Source organism: Trachypithecus francoisi, unplaced genomic scaffold, assembly GCF_009764315.1.
Source record: "Trachypithecus francoisi isolate TF-2019V2 unplaced genomic scaffold, Tfra_2.0 Lachesis_group5, whole genome shotgun sequence".
In the NCBI taxonomy this organism is placed as follows: domain Eukaryota; kingdom Metazoa; phylum Chordata; class Mammalia; order Primates; family Cercopithecidae; genus Trachypithecus; species Trachypithecus francoisi.
In genome coordinates, this window is record NW_022681470.1 from 27,509,141 (window position 1) to 27,516,468 (window position 7,328).

At 42.6% G+C, this 7,328-nt stretch overlaps 1 protein-coding gene across 1 annotated transcript in view; it reads left to right on the top strand.

Moving 5' to 3' along the window:
- Positions 1 to 6,876, top strand: part of PRRX1 (paired related homeobox 1) — an 83,602-nt gene extending 76,726 nt beyond the window's left edge. The window contains exon 5 of the mRNA XM_033197100.1: positions 6,754 to 6,876. The gene's annotated coding sequence lies outside the window, so the exon portion shown is untranslated. The remainder of the gene's footprint in view (positions 1 to 6,753) is intronic.
- The last annotated feature ends 452 nt before the right edge of the window (positions 6,877 to 7,328 follow it).

The window sequence follows — 7,328 nt, forward strand, 5'->3', positions numbered from 1 at the left end:
AGTCAAAGATGGAGATATAAGTTTGAAATTAATATTTAAGGAGGTGATACTTAGAGGTACAATAACACATGGGTTCATTGAAATGAGAGAGTGCCATTATGACTCAAATAATTATTGCCAGTAAATGACTTTTGAAAGTAGTTTTAGCCAGGGAGGAAGATTATACTTTGAAGAACATCTCTAGCTGGAGAGATGGCTAATAAAGTCTATTTAAAAGAAGCTGTTTGAAAAATAGGAGGAGATTTAATCTTCTTTATTATTTCAGAGTTAAGAGAGGTTTTCAATAAGAATGGAATGTTTGATATATTCAAATGTTATAGAGAAGACCAGCTAATTGGGAATGGAGGAAAGGCCGTTGGATTCATGACTTTTGAAAGTACAGTTTACCTGAGTACTGGAGGAGGAAGGTTGATTTAGCCAGTTATGGTAGGAATAAATGCTTTAAAAAAATGGAACCACTTGCATGGCATTATAAGCCTATTAATAAGGATTCTTTCATTTGCAGGTAGCAGAAACGTCAAACTAGTCAGTCAAATTTATAAAGAGGCTTTATTTGAAGGACAGCTCATGCAGCCGAGACATGCTGCCAGAGCCGGAACAGCCCCAGGGATCCTAGACCCTGGAACAAAACCTGTACCTGTTTTTGTCAAGTTGAGCTGCTCTAACAAGATACCATAGTCTGGTAGCTTTAAAAACACACAGTTATTTCTCACAGTTCTGGAGGCTAGGAAATCCAAGATCAGGATGCTGGCAGATTCCATATCTGGTGAGAGCCCTCTTCCTGAGACAGCCATCTTCTTGTGGCTTTACATGACAAAAAGAGTGAGCTCTAGCTTCTTTCTCTTATAATGACGCCAATTCCACAATGGTGGCTCCACTCTCATGACCTCAGCTAAACCTAATTACCCCCAAAGACACTACCTACTAGCAATATCCGATTGGGAGTTAAAGTTCCAACATATGAATTTAGAGGGTACACAAACACGCAGTCCTTTTAAGGTAAGAATATTAGTCTGTTCTCACACTGCTAGTAAAGATATGCCTGAGACTGGGTAATTTATGAAGGACAGAAGTTTAGTGGCCTCACAGTTCCACAGGGCAGGGAAGGCCTCACAATCATGGCAGAAGTCAAAGGAAGAGCAAAGGATTATGTTACATGGTGTCAGGCAAAAGAGCTTGTGCAGGGGAACTCCCATTTATAAAACCATTAGATCTCGTGAGACTTATTTACTACCATGAACGGTATGGAGGAGACCGCACACATGATTCAGTTATCTCCACCTGGTCCTGCCCTCGGCAAGTGGGGATTATTACAATTTGAGGTGAGATTTGTGTGAAGACACAGCCAAACCATGTCATTCCACCCCTGGTCCCCTCTAAATCTCATGTCCTCACATTTCAAAACCAATCCTGCCTTCCCAACAGTCCCCCAAAGTCTTAACTCTGTTCAGCATTAACTCAAAAGTTCAAGTCCAAAATCTCATCTTAGACAAGGCAAGTCCCTTCCACCTATGAGCCTGTAAAATCAAAAGAAAGTTAGTAACTTTGTAGATACAGTGGGGGTACAGGCATTGGGTAAATACACCTGTTCCAAAAGGGAGAAATTGGCCATAAAGAAGGGGCTACAGACCCCATGTGAGTCTGCAATCCAGCAGCCCAGTTACATCTTAAAGCTTCAAAATGACCTCCTTTTATTTCATGTCTCACATCCAGGGCATGCTGATGGAAGAGGTGGGCTCCCATGGCCTTGGTCAGCTCCACCCCTGTGGCTTTTCAGGCTGCAGTGCCCCTCCTGGTTGCTTTTTCACAGGCTGGTCTTGAGTGTCTGTGGCTTTTCCAAGAGCACAATGCAAGCTGTCAGTGGATCTACCATTCTGGGGTCTGGAGGATTGTGGTGCTCTTCTTACAGTTCCACTAGGCAGTGCCCCACTCTGTTTGAGGGCTCTCACCCCACATTTCCCTTCTGCACTGCCCTAGCAGAGGTTCTCCATGAGGGCTCTGCACCTGCAGCTCACCTCTGCCTGGACATCCAGGCATTTCCATGCATCTTCTGAGGGGTTTGCACCCCTGAAGTCACAGCCCAAGCTGTATTTTGGTCTCTTTTAGCCATGGCTGGAGTAGCTGGGATGCAGGGGCACCAAGTCCCTAGGCTGTACACAGCAAAGGGGCCCTGGGCCCAGACCATAATACTGTTTTTCCTTCTAGACCTCCAGGCCTGTGATGGGCAGGGCTGCTGTGAAGGTCTCTGACATGCCCTAGAGATGTTTTCTCCATTGTCTTTGTGATTAACATTTGTCTTCTTGTTATTTATGTAAATTGCTACAGCCAGCTTGAATTTCTCCTTAGAAAATGGGTTTTTCTTTTCTATTGCATCATCAGGCTGCCAATTTTTCAAACTTTTATGCTCTGCTTCCTCTTCAACACTTTGTTGCTTAGAAAATTTCTTTTGCCAGATGCCCTAAATCATTTCTTTCAAGTTCAACTTTCCAAAAATCTCTAGAGCAGGGGCAAAATGCCACCAGTCTCTTTGCTAAAACATAGCAAGAGTCACCTTTGCTCCAGTTCCCAACAAGTTCCTCATCTCCACCTGAGACCATCTCAGCCTGGACTATATTGTCCATATCATTCACTATCAGCATTTTGATCAAAGCCATCCAACAAGTCTCTAGGAAGTTGCAAACTTTCCCACATCTTCTTGTCTTCTTCTGAGCCCTCCAAACTGTTCTAACCTCTGTCTGTTACCTAGTTCCAAAGTCGCTTTCACATTTTCGGGTATCTTTACAGCAACAGCTCACTCTACTGGTACCAATGTACTGCATTAGTCTCTTCTCACATTGCTAATAAAGACATACCCAAGACTGGGTAATTTATAAAGGAAAGAGGCTTAGTGGGGCTCACAATTCTACATGACTGGAGAGGCCTCACAATCATGGTGGAAGGCGAAGAAAGAGCAAAGGTATGTCTTACATGGTGGCAGGCAAAAGAGCTTGTGAAGGGGAACTCCCATTCTTAAAACCATCAGATCTCATGAGACTTATTCACTACCATGAGAGCAGTATGGTGGAAACCACCTACATGATTCAATTATCTCCATTTGGTCCCATTTGGGATTCAATTATCTCCATTTGGTTGGTAAGGACACAACCAAATCATAGCAGTAAGTCCTTACCCTTCTATCAGGCAAGGCCCATATACCATGCCCTGAGCCTTACCTATATTCCTCTGACTGTGTGCCTCCCCTGAGAAAAGAGTTTATGGAGCCACCTGCATGTGCCCACCTGGAGCCTACGTCCCCAGTTCTTGACCATACTCCAGGTACTTGAGATTTGAAATTCCCTAAACAAGTGATCCCAAACCCACTCTTAGGGCCTGAACAGGCCTCTTCTTGTGGTTCATATATCATTGAGGGGCAGTCAAAAGGCTACTTTTGGTGGAGGTAGACCTGGGGTATGTGTGCTACAGTTTACACACACACACACACGTCCACTTTTGGTGAACAATGGGGCTGGGGTGAGGAGAGAAATGGGAAGGCTACAGGCTGGGGCCAAGGTCTAACTCTCTTCTCCACCACTGCCATGTTCTGGAAGGAAACTTCAAATAGTATGAGAATCCTAACAGCAAACCTGGCTGTTCAAGTCATTATGAAGGTATGTTTGTTGTAGTAGGAGACTAGAACACACTTTAACAATCTGTTAGCTTGATTTATAACACAAATATATGGATATAAATATGCAGACCTTCCATTTCTACTCTTGCTCTGAGCACAAGACTGGACAAGGGCTCCACACTCCAGCATTCTTTCTATTTCCATCTCTTATTTTGGCCTCTTACTTTCTCTTATCTTGATTCTTTCCAACTAATCAGCCTTTGAGCAGACAAATAGTATGGGTAGTGGCAGCTTGAGATTCACATTCTAATGAGGGGCAAAGAATCTTCCATGCTGGTTCTAAGCAGAACAATCTAGGGGAAAGATTCTGGTTAGCCTGGCTGGGGTTATATTGCTTTCTGAAACAGCACTGTGGTCAGGGGGTGGGGGACCCTCTTATTGACCAGACTGCTTTATGAGGGACACTCTGATATGTAGATCCCTGAGTACCACAGAGAAATAGTCATGGAGCAGGATCAGCCTTCTATAAGAAGGGAAGTGCTATACTGGAAGGAAAGGGACAACAGACTGACAAAAGCAGCAAAGATTCAATTTCATTCCATGCCGGGGGGCCTAGCACACACACCACTTTCTTCCAATTCGTAGTGCCTCTGCTTAACATGATGCCAAAAACTCTCAAGAACACTTATCTCAGAACTCTGAGGCACCCATATTTTTCAGTTAGATCTGTAGGTCTAACTTATGATCCTGTCATCTATAGCTAAGGTATTTTAACCATTCCTAATGGGTGTGGAGAAGAGAGGCTAACAACAGTAAAATTTTCTTTTAAGGAAGATTAAAGGAGAATATATATATATATATGTAGTGTTCACTTGTCTGTAGCATGTGACACCAGGAACACGGAGGACTCAATCCCTTGACAATAAAGTGGTTTCATTGGCCAGTCTATCCAGCACACACATCTGCCTACTTTACGCTTTGTTCCCCATGCATGCCCAGGCCTGGGAAACAGGCCCTGCTCTATTATCCCCATGGATGAGTGACATACATGCTTTTAGATCTGGCTTGGCTGCTTTTTGATTCAATTTCTGGAGATTCCATAACTAGACACTAATATTGTTGAGTCAGAAATATTGTTGAGTTATATACTTGAGTCTGAACCCATCCCAACCCCACTTTGTTTCTTCTTCTTCTTTTATTTTTCTTGACAGGACTCAGTGGTCTGCTCATTCCTAGGACCTCAATTTAAAGGTTTCATTCTAATCTTCTGCCTTTTGGATAGAATGACACAAGAGTTTTGGGCAGAGATAATCTGTCCTTGTCAGGCAAGATCCCAGCAGATTATAATTTACAGTGGGAGGGAGAGTGGAGTCCTGGCCCGTGGGGAGCAAGGACAGCAGGAAGGCATTGGGAAGGGGCTAAGGAAAGAAGATTTGCAGTCATTTCTCTAGCTCCTTTTAAGCCTCAATACTTTTCACTGTGTTTCACAATTCCTGGCTTTATTTGAAAATGGGAAAATGTTTCTACCATTTGGCAGATTCTGACCCTTGGTATGACACTCAGGAGTCTTGGGCAGCTGGTCTGAAATTGAGATCCTCCAGCTCTTCAAACTACCACAGGTGATCTAGGTCTAGATTTGAAGGCATGCACTTAATAACACTCCACTTTCTTAGCAAACTATCACAAGAAGAGAAAACCAAACACCGCATGTTCTCACTCATAGGTGGGAACTGAACAATGAGATCACTTGGACTCGGGAAGGGGAACATCACACACTGGGGCCTATCATGGGGAGGGGGGAGGAGGGAGGGATTGCTTTGGGGAGTTATACATGATATAAACGTTATGCACATGTACCCTACAACTTAAAGTATAATAAAAAATTAAAAAAAAATAAAAAATAAAAAAATAACACTCCACTTTCATCTATCCATTTTTACATTTCTGTTCAGGTACATTTCAACTATAAGTGGCAGCAACCGAACTCAAATTAGGCTAAGATAGTCAATCAGAATATTTATTAGATGGATGAGATATGGTCACAGGATGAAAGGGGGATTTATAAGAATCAGAGTAACTCTGAGAACCTCAGGTCCTGGAACCAAGACTCGATGTCACCAGGACTCCATCTCCTACCTCTGCAGGCAAGTTTTCTCCTTGTAGTAGGGAAAGGGGCTGCTTGAAGGTACAGACTTACCTCCATTTAGCTTTGGAAGAAGGATCTTAGAAACAAGCTGCTATTATAGAAATCCCAAGGGAGAATTCTGTTGTCCTGCCTTGGTGTATGTAACACTCATGAGTCTATCATTGTGCCTTGGGGGTGCAGGTGTACTGAGTAGCCAGACCAGCATTGCCTGCCTGTCTAAGACACCACTTGGGTACCAATGCAACTCCTCTTGTCCCCACTTGTAGCCCAGTCATTACTGCAGTGCCCAGTCTCCATGATATTTCCACCAGCCTTGAAGATAGAACTTCAACTAAACCAATAGATAAATGCTCCCCAATTTTAATCTGTGTGCATACAGTTATTGACCATCAGTCACCATAGAAATGGTGACCACCTTGATCATGCATGCTTTTTACCTGTATTCTCTCAACCCCTCATTCCTGCTCTGTGGGATCATTTTCCAAGTAAACTTCCTGCATTATCAGCCATTACCTCCAACTCCACTTTTTGGAGGAGGCCACTCAGGCTGCATTCTTATCAAAACTATGAGGACTGGGTAGTGGAGATCTGTTGTTATCAGAAGATAGATGAGGAAATGAAATGTAGGCAGACAAAAATAGCACAGGTACACCAGAGAAAGGAAGAAGAAAGAGAACACTTTTGATTGCAAATTGTTTTTAGCTCAATTGGTATTACCTATTTCTTCTTACTAATGTTGGCAAATATTTGCTGCAAATACTTCAATTAAAACTATAACAACTTCTTTCCTCTTTCCTGTGGAAGAGAGAATTAGCATTTTAGTAAAGTCCATTTGTTCTTCCTTCTGGGCACACAGATAGATTTCATTTCTCAGCATCTCTTGCAGGTAGATCTGGTCTCATGACTAATTCCTAGCCAATGGAATGTGAGCATAAATGGTATTTGACAATTTCAATCCTGACTCAGACCTCCCATTCGCTCTTCTTGCTATTTATTCCAGCTGGCTGACTGAGATGGCAACTTCTGATTAACTTTGGAAGCCACAGTTTAAAGATAGTAAAGTAACAGTCAGCCTGGACCCAGAAAAGTGACTGCATAAAGAAACGCTGCAACCCTCACTGACCTGGAACCATACAGAAGTGTTGTACAACAGAGAAATAAAGTTCTATTATGTTGAACCATTACATGGCAAGGTCTATTTGTTACTGCAACTCAGCCCTACGTAAAAATATCCCCTTCTTCTTTCTTTCTCCCTCCCTTCCCTCCTACCCTCCCTTCCCTTCTGCCTTTCTTCCTTCCATACGACCAGCATTTTAACATCCCTGTGGTAACTCATAGACTTCTAGTTCTCAATGAACAGGGGAAATTATTCTCCCACATTAGATATTTGAATATGTAATACATAGTCTTGTGGCACCTGGTGCCCTTAGATTATTGTAATCTAATAAAGTAAATTGAATGCTATAGTAAATAAACACACTAAATAACCCTTTCAAGAAATTAATGCCTGACACTCTGGAGTTCATGGAAGATATTTCAAACTGTTATTTTAGTTATAAAAAGTCAGCATTCCTA